Raw genomic sequence first — 10,407 nt, 5'->3', positions numbered from 1 at the left:
TGATTCCCTATTGTTTTTGTTTTTCTATTTTGTTGATTTCTGTTCTGATCTGTACTACTTGTATTCTCTAGCTTACTTTGCACTCTGTATGCTCTTCTGGTTTCTTATAGTAGGAGCAAGGGCGGTTGATGGGTAACCTTTTCTCCTGTAGATGTTTAGTGCCATAATGTACCCCATAAGTACTGCTTTAGCAGAATCCCATGCATTTTGATGTTGTATTTTTACTTTAAGTTAGTTTAAAATATTTTCTTTATGAATACATTTACAGAGAGAAAGAAAAAGAGAGAGACAGACAGGTTTCTTTGACAGTCTTGATATCGTGATCCTCCACCAGCCCTGCAGACAGCCGGCATCATGGGTGTTCCTGTATGTTGAGGCAGACCCAGGACACAAACTGCAAGCCTTCCCGAGTGGCTTCAGTATTACACAGCCATGTCCCACCTATTGCCTGTGACATCAGGGAAGGGCCAAGTTCAAAATACTTTATAATTCCCTTTTGCTTTCTTCTTTGATCCATCAGTTTTATAGAAGTGTATTATTATTATTATTAGTTAATTTATGTCCTTCAAGGAAGAGGGAAGGAGACAGAGAGAGAGAGACCGTCATCATGTTGTGATCCTCAATCCAAGCCCTTCAGCCAGCCATGATCATGGGCTCGTGTGAGAGCACCTGGCATGTACAGATTGACTTGGGAACTGAATCCCAGTCGTCCATATGGCTTCCCGCATTGCAGAGCATTGTACCACCACTGCCACTGCAACTGGGCCAAGGATCTGCTGTTAAACGATGCTAGATGAGATCAGAGCTGTGTTCACTCTAGGGCCAATCTTCCCCTATCAGTGTGGCATTCTGAGTACTCTAGCCCATGTCCCATTAATTATGAGGTTTTTCCACTCTGGCTGGTGGGAACAGGACTGTCTCTGACCCTGTGTGAGCTATGGGAGTTGCTTTCTCTAATCCTGCTACATAGTTTTTGACTAGTCTTTGGTAGTTTCCTCAGACACACGCACTGATTAGTATTAGCTGAAGACTCCAGGAGGCCTTCTTTGGTTCTCTGGCCTTCTTTCTCTTTGTGTCGCTCTCTCCTCTCCGCTACTCTACCCTGTTAACTGTAGCTGCATTGGCCTCCCTGGACACCCAGCTCTATTTCTTTAACCTGGAGAGATCCGTGGCCTCTGCCTGGGTGGCCCTTTCTTGCACTATGGCCTGGAAATTTTCTCAAGGCAGTTGACTGGGGCAACATGGGCTCACCCTATTGGTTATCCACCCCTCAAAATTCACTTCCTCTGTTGCCTGATAGTCAATGTTTGTTTGTTTGTTTTAGAGGTTTTGGCTATAGGGCATGTGTGCTCGCCAGAAAGACAGAGAGACAGAAAGCAAGAAATCAGCCCCCCCCCCCCCCCCCGCAGGGGAATGGCCACGCCGCAATCCCTTCTCCTCTTGGAATCTTGGGTATGCACACACATGCTCCTGGCATGAGTTTTAGCCATTGGGTCTGGGACTCTAACTGTGGTCGACAACATGGCAGTCCATCAACATAGCCATTATGCCAGTTGCTGGTTCCTGATAGCCAGTGCTTTGAAAGCCAGATATTTTGTCTAGTTTTTGAGTTATTTTAGGTGGGTGAGTCAGTCTTTTGTTCTATATGGAAGTGGAAGTGGAAGTGGAAGTGGAAGTCTTCCATGGCTTTTTAAAAACAATTTTTCATTAGATTTTATTCATTTATTTATTCATTTGTTTATTTCAAATTGACCAGAAAGGGACAGAGCTAGAAAAAAAAAGGGACAGAGAGAGAAAGTGAGAAAGCAAGCTGCCAGTTCTGGGACTTGAACCACGGTAGGCCATGTGGAAATCCAGCATCTTTAACCACCATGCCACCTGCTGGCCCCTTCCATGGATTTTAATTAAGCAGTTGCTTCACATTCCTTTTGTTTAAAAATAATTATTTTAATTTTAATTTAATTAACTTATTTACTTATTTTAATTTGACCAGAGAGGGACAGAGTGAGAGAGAGAAAGAAAGCAAGAGAGAGTGAGAAAGTGAGAATGCAAGTTGCCAGGTCCAGGACTCGAACCATGGTCAGCCATGTGGGAGTCCAGTGGCTTTAACCACCATGCCACCTACTGGACCCTTCACATTTTTTTTTAACTTAATTTAGTGGTTATGAGTACAAACAAGCTCTGCAAGTGTTAGAGTGTGGGACATGAAACCCATACTCTGCCCAGTCCTATGATAATGAACTTAATATTGCATCTGTCACCAGCAATCATATATTTAGTACCTAATAGGATATGGGGATATAAATATGTCAGATTTCTCCTACCAAAGATTCTGGACACTAGATTAGTGGACATGTAAGTAAAGATTTTTTTTTTTTTTTGAGAGGTTTTTGCTATAGGGTGCGTGCACTCGCCAGAAAGACAGAGAGAGACAGAGAGACAGAAAGTGAGAAACCACCCCGCAGGGGGGATGGCCATTCCATAATCCCTTCTCCTCCATTCTCCTCTCGGGATCTTGGGCATACACACATATGCACCCAGTGTGAGTTTAGGCCACTGGATTTGGGACTCGAACTGTCATCAACTACATGGGAGTCCAGCGACATAGCCATTACTCCAACTACTGGTCCCTAAATTTTAATATTATATGGAAAGTGCAATAATACAAGTGTAGCTAGGGTGCCTTAGGACCATAGAGAAGGATCACTTGGCCAGGGGTACGTGGGGAGATAGTGATAGGTGAAGGGAGTCTCGAGAACGAGAGGCAGGTGATTATGCAACTAAGAGAATAAATGTAATTCAACACAGAGAAACTTTAAACAATATGACACATGAAAGAGCTAAAAACATTACGTAGGGGGCTGAGGGGTAGTAGACTTAGATGGAAGAGGCCTTTGGATACCACCCTAAGGCGATGAGATGCTTCCGAAAGCAATGAAGAAAGACCTCTGGGCTTTTAACAGGGGGATGACATGAATGCAATGTGGGGAAAGGATTTTAAGTGGCAACACTCCCAATTCTCAGCAGAAAAAACTAAGATTTTATGGAAGTCATTCACAAAGGAGGAATGGATAATACACTGGGAAATAGTAGGGATGGAGAGAAAGAGTCCAATTTGAGAAATGTTTAGGAGATACTGTGGAACTTGGGACCAAGTACACACAGGGTGTATAGGAAATGGCCTCCTGGAGAAGAGGGAAGCCAATAGCCTACATGGAGGTAAGAAATAGAAACGGATAAAGGAAAGGCCTAGGGGCCCCAAAATAAGATCGGTTCCTGTTAAACTGATGGAAATACGTGGCAGACCCTTCATCTGTCCTTGTGTCTGCCATAGTACTAGAGGGTCTTCAAAGAGCTCATAGAAAATAAACTCTACTTTCATTTTTTTTCCCATGTTTTGAAGCACCCTTGTATACTGAAATTATTGGATTGTATGAGTTGTCCCCCTGCCTGACTAAAAGTCAAATGGCAGGACCATGTTTTACTCATCTTGCATCCTTGGGGCTGGCGTCCCCGCATGTAGCTCTGGGAGAGGTCAGTCCACAGCTGGAATGATAAGGAAGCTATAAACGGATGAGGTCACCCAGGGAGAGGAGAGGAGACTGAAAAGAGCAGTGATGTGCAAGAGAAAGATGTTTTGGCCTGGGCTGAGAATTTGAGACAGTAGTGATCTGGTGGGCTCACATTGTCAGATTTTTCGTGGGCCCTGTGAAATACCACCTTGTATATACTGCAGTTCTGTCAGTGTTTAAGTAATTTCCTTTGCATATTTATTTCTTAATTTAAAAAAATCTTATTTTAATCATCATAGAACATGTGTACTCTTGAGAGAGAGAGAGAGACAGAGAGAGAGTACTAAGGAGAAAGTACATTAAGGAGAAAGTACTCCTTAACGGGGCAATCCCTTTTCCACTTCTCCACTCTGTTGGGATTTGGGACAGACACACACATGAGCCTGGTGTATTTCTTCAAGCCATCAGGACCAGGATTTAAACTATGGTTGGCCATGTAGAATCTGGCTCTCTAACCAAGGCCTTGGGGCTAGTCCCCCTTTTGTGTAGTTTTAGTATTAATATGAAAGTATTTAGAAATTATGCAGAAGTCATTTCCATCCATTGCTTGACTGACTTGGCTTAGTGGAAATGTGGGGAGTAGATTATTACATGATGGACAGAGGTAGAAAGCTATTGGATGGAAGGATCTGGAAGTATGTGTATGAATATATGTAGTTTCCTCACCCGCATCTAGGAACTATGGTGAAATAAGTTTGATTCTGATAGTATAATGGCAGTCAGGAAAAGATTACGTAGGTCAACATTCTGTTTAAAGTAAGAGCCGTAACTGAATTAATTTCATGAATATGTAACCTACTTAGAATTTAACATTTTCTAGTATTTATATATTTAAGAGACTAAACATCTTAAAAGAATTATTCATTTAAGCTTGTTATTATCATTTAGTTTTTAATTCGACCAGAGAGAGACAGAAAGAGAAAGGGAAAGTGAGAAAGCAAGCCACCAGGTCCGGGACTCAAACCACTGTCGGCTCTTTTGGAGTCCAGCCCCCTAACCACCATACCACCTGCCAGCCCCAAGAGACTAAACATTTGAGAATGTGACGCATATAACACTATATAAAACAGTCAGGTGACATCATAAAGAGCAAGGTAGTTGAAAAATATAAATTTTAAGGCCCGTGAGCCATCTGCTTCATACCACTTCCCTTTGCCAATCTACTTGTCCATTACTGCTAACTAATAAAATCCCAATGTGTCCAATTGCTCAAGATGCAGACCTTAGGATGATTCTTTAAGGCCTCTTCAAGTTTGATCTTGCATCTTTTCCAACTAGTGCAATCTTTCTGTGATAAGGATTCAATCTTTAGCTTCCAGGACAGGCTTTCCTAGTGAAGCTCCAAAGGTTGAATGGAATGACAACAAGGGTTTCTCTGCTTTTTTTCTTTTTCTTTTCTTTTTTTCTTTTTTTTTTTTTTTGAGAGGTTTTTTGCTATAGGGCACATGCACTCGCTAGAAAGACAGAGACAGAGAGACAGAAAGCGAGAAATCCCCCCCCGGGGGATTGGCCACGCTGCAATCCCTTCTTCTCCATTCTCTTCTTGGGATCTTGGGCACGTATGCACATGTTCCCAGCGTGATTTTAATCCACCAGGTCTGGGACTCAAACCGCGGTCGACTACGTGGGAGTCCAGCAACATAGCCATTACGCTATCTACTGGTCCCATGCCTTTTTCAGTTCTGTTCATCAACAGTATAATTCAATACCTGTAGTATCTATTCCTCTTTCTGACAAGCATAATCTGGAAGAGAGGAGTGAGGAAGCACAGTGTGAGTCACACTGAGAAGGTGGGGAAAAGGAGAGGCTGAAAGGGAGAGAACGCAGCTGGCGTCATCGAAATGCAGTCAGACTGTGCTCTCTGACGTCAACATGCATCTGAGCACACACAATGAAGTTTTGTGGCAAATGGCTAGGGTTATAGATTTACATACTCCTTCAAATCTGAAGGTTGGAAATAATTTAAATTTCAAAATATCTCGCCCCAAATACAATGTATGGCAAAGGTGGATCCCTGCACATATATAGTGAACTTCTGTTGTAGGTGGCAGAGGCCAATGCAATTATTTCCTAAGCTGGTTTCTGTTTACTCAACCCCCTGATGACTTCTTTTTCCCTTAAAGAATTATGTACGTATTTATATTTGCCATTATTATTATTTTAAGTTGATCAGAGAGAGATAGAAAGAGAGAGAGAAATGGAAAGTGAGAAAGCAAGCCACCAGGTCTGGATTCAAACTGTGGTCAGCCATGTGGGAAGTCCAGCACCCCAACCACCATACCATCCGTTATCCCTGATAGCATTTTAAAAAAAAATTATTTATTTACTTTTATTTATTCATTCACTTATTTTAATTTGCCCAGACACACAAGTGCGTGCGCACACACACACACACACACACACACACACACATACACAGGGAAGTTGAGAAAGCAAGCCACCAGGTTTGAGACTCGAACCATGGTCAGCCATTTGGGCCAGCAGGTGGTGTGGTGGTTAAGACACTAGACTCCCACATGGTCAACTGAGTTTGAGTCCCAGACCCAGTAGTTTGATGATCACCCTAGGCATATGTGTGTGCTTGCCCAAACTCCCAGGAGAATGGAGAAGACAGAATTCCAGAGTGGCCATCTGTCCTAGGGGGAGATTTCTCACTTTTCCTCTCTTTGTCTCTGTCTCTGTCTCTGTCTCTCTCTCCAGTGAGCACATGTGCCATATAGCAAAAATATTTTTTTAAAAAAAGAGGAGGTAGAAGAATTCCATCACTGATGTGCTATTTCCACAGGACTGGCCAGTCCTGTACTTAATTGGGAAATGCTGAAAGCCCTTGTGTTAAATTTTAGTTAAGTACTTCTCCAAAACACACTCGTCCCTCTTTACCCACTCCCTAATTCCCCTGCTAACTTCATTTGGAAGTATTCAACCTGGCCTTCAAAAATAGGGAATTCCAACTATTGTGTAATAAACATCAATGGAATCATACAAAGGCACAAAAGTACCTCCAGCAGATTCTCACCTACTGTTCTTAGTCTTGCTTGGGGAGTTCAATGGTAGGACCCAGAATTTTCCATATTTGCCTGCTGTAAGAGTCACCTGTGTTGGACACTGCTAACAATACAGAGTTGCAGGTTCTTCGCTTAGAGATCAACAGAGCTGAATATCTGGGAAGACAAGGTAGAGGGGGCGTGTGGACTGGAATCTGGAACTTTAGAGCCTTTTGTGTGTCTTAAGTATAGGGAACATTAACCAATAGTTAACTTTTATTGAGAAGAGCTGTTTGACCTTTACAAAGAGCACATCTTCTTAGGTTTTAGTCCTATATACATTAATATTAGTTGGTCATGGATGTCATTAGTAATCTCTAGTAAAAGATTCCTATTACCAGTTACTGTGGTGACATTTTTGTCTAATGTCTTATAATGGAGCACATTGCAGTTAGCAATGACAGAGCAAAATCATTTTTGTATGGATTAGGAAAACAGAAAGAGCTGAATCCATCCAAGTTATTAGCCAAATGTGGTGTGTGTGTGTGTGTGTGTGTGTGTGTGTGTGTGTGTACAGAGGATAAGTGTGGCCCGGCAGGTAAGGCATCTGGATCCCACATGGCCGATATGTGGGCATGTGTGTGTACAAGCCCAAAACCCCCAAAGGAGGGAGAAATGGAGAAAAAAGGAACTGCAGCCTTATATTCCCTATGGGTGGTGCTTTCTCATCTCTCTGACTCTGGTGAGTACATGTGCCCTCTAGCACAAAATAAATAAATAAATAAATATTGTTATGGAACCAGACGGTGGAGCAGCAGTGATAAAATGCGACAATCTGCGAGGCTCACCCACAGGAGAAGGTTCTGGGTTCATGTCCAGAGACCTCCATGAGTGTGCCAGCATGTGCCCATGATCCAGAGCTGGCTGTGGCTACAGGTGGATTGTGGTGTGAAGACACTGTTCCTATCTCTCTGTCTCTCTCACACATAAAAAGATAAATCAATTTTTTAAAAAAAGAGTATTATAAGTTTCCTGTGGACTTTGACAAACATTTTTTTTTAATTGCCACCTTTGACTCATGTATTTGCCAGAGAGAGAGAGAGGGATGGGGAGGGGCAGAAATTGACCCCCAATAGGGTAAGGTCATGTTGCAATCCCTTCTCCTCCATTTCTCCATTCTGCTGAGATTTGGGGCACACACACACGTGCACCTGGCCTGGTTTTCAAGCTGGCATTTGATCTGTGGTTGGCCATGTGGGACCCAACTCCCTTAACCACTACACCACAGGGCCAGCTCTTGGGAAGACATATTTTAAAAGTTTATTTATTTCTTCTGAGAAAGAGAGAGGAGAGAGAGAGAGAGGAGAGAGAGAGAGATCCCCAGCAGGGTCTAAACACCATGATCCACTCCCAGCCTCATCCAGCCTGAATCATGGTCACATGCACACACTCCCTATGTATAAGGGAGGCCTTGGGACACACACCTGGGCCCATCCCTATGGCTTTAGCTTTACAGTGTTGTTACCACTATGCTACCAGCTGGCCCCTGGAAAAGATTTTTGACTTACCAATATTCTCATCTGTCAGGTTGGGATAATGACAACTTCATAGGATTTTTATGATGATCAAAGGAGAAAACATCTGTTCAGCCTTTAGAATAATGCCTGACACATAGTAAGCATATTCAGCAAGGGGAGCCTACTAATGTCAGCTACATGTCAGCATTTAAATCTCTATAATCGAATGATATTATGACCAAACTTTGCATCATATTGTTATCTTTTATGAAAGTATGTCCTCGCAGAGTTCAGTTTTTGTACTATTACATGCAATTCCACCTGAATGGAATTTTCCTAGAATGTCTAAAATGCCTTCGTTTCACAGCTGACAGTTATAAACTGCTAGTTTGCAGATGCCTTGTTTGGTCTGTATATTTGAAAAAAAAAATGAGTTCATTCTAATATTTACGTATCTAGAGATTTCAAAGTCTGGACTCCTAGGGTTTCTAGAACAGTAAGTGTTAAGTGCACAGGACTCTTGTTCTCCTACTGCGACCCATTGGAGTTGCGGAGTGACTGCTCCTTTGAAGGGAACACACATGCTGCACTTTATCTCTTAGTGAGGTCCTGTCTTCTCAGATACCTTCGTATGGGCAGCTCCTAACCTCTTTGTAGATCATGAATGGATGGATGTGGAAACCAGTCACATCATGCCCTTCCTACCAACAGATGTTGCCAGCCAATCAAGCCTGCAAACACCCTAGATAATCATCCATAGAGCCCACCTTTTGTGATTCTCCAACAGCTTCTGAATGAAGTCCAAACCCCAACCTGGAAGCCCAGATCAGCTCCTCCTAAACCCCAATTGATTTCTTCCTTTTCTAGCCCGCATTTCCCTTGTTCCCAGTTGCATCCCACACCGTGCTCGGACCCTGCTTTATCCTTCCTTTGTGCAGAGTCTCTGCTCTCCTTCCTCCTCTGTCTCTTCCTTGCAAAGCCTACCTATCTAATTTTGCCAACTAGATGTGATCCCTTAGTATTTGAGATTTCTATAATCTTTAGTTATTAACTAACATATGCCACCATGCTTTGGCTGCAGTCAAATATGTACATACCTCACTTCAGCGTCTAGATGTGTGGAGAGAGCCAGGTCCCACCCTGCCCAGCCCACCATGGCAGAAGCCATGTCAAGATCATCACAGTATTGTGAACACGAGTGCCAAATAATATTGTAAAAGATGCTCAAAATATTTAAATACAGGAGTACACTTCTATTTTAAGGAAAAAATGTTATTAATTAATCTTTCTTCCTCTTCCTAGTCTAACATGAAAACTTACTTTTTCTCAAATAAGTTGTTTGGGACTCTCCTTATAAAGCTCAGCCCAACATTGGCCTTTATCATATCGTTTATTTGATATCTCAGAGCATTAGTAACCTTAACTAGGAAACAGAGAGAATACAACTTGTAGTGTGATCTTAGGACTAAATGAGTTTTTCCAGTAAAGTGCTTAATACAGTGCCTAGAAGACAGCAAACACTGTATGGATGGCAATTATTACTGTTATGTAGAAACCCATCTGCTTACCTAGGACAGTTTAGAAGTGGCTTGCTTTACTTTGTTTTTCTAAAATACTTCTCAGAAAAGAGCAAGTCAAAGATTGTGGCTTATTTGCCCTACATGAAAAAATTTTTTTTTCCTAAAACAAAACAAAACATAGTTACTTCACATATCAATGGTTTGGACAATAGTGGTTTTTTTTAAAGAAGTACACTTAGGCCAGCCCATAGCATGGGGTTAAGATGGCCAACTATACGGTTTGAGTTCTGGTCTTGAGAAACACACTCATGTCTGTGCACATGAGCCCAAAATCCTGAAAGGAGGGAGAAATGGAGAAATAGGGACTGTGGTGTGACCATTTCTCAGGGGACTATTTTTCTCACTTTCTCGCTCTCTTTGTGCTCTCCTTAGCAAGCACAAATGCCCTCTGGCAATTTTCCTCTTTTTACAAAAAGTACACTTTCATGATGATGCAGGTAATGGGTGATTCAGGAAAAATGATCAATGGGTGGTAGAATTATTGGGTGAGACCGCGCTGAGAAACAGGATATTTCCGCAGTCTCACAGTACCATCCTACAGATTACTCATCAATTATTGACACAAAAAGCTACTTTTACATTCGGAGAAATACAGATGTCGCTTCAACAGAAAGGCCAAAACTACCATCACCACATCACCATTATGGGACAAACTGACCTAGTGTTGTGATGAAGAGAAGAGCATGACACCACCTACGCAGCATTATTTAACCCCCCACCACACACACACACACACACACACACACACACACTT

Source organism: Tupaia chinensis, unplaced genomic scaffold (genome assembly GCF_000334495.1).
Source record: "Tupaia chinensis unplaced genomic scaffold, TupChi_1.0 Scaffold000414_1, whole genome shotgun sequence".
Classification (NCBI taxonomy): domain Eukaryota; kingdom Metazoa; phylum Chordata; class Mammalia; order Scandentia; family Tupaiidae; genus Tupaia; species Tupaia belangeri.
This window is presented reverse-complemented; position numbering follows the sequence as displayed.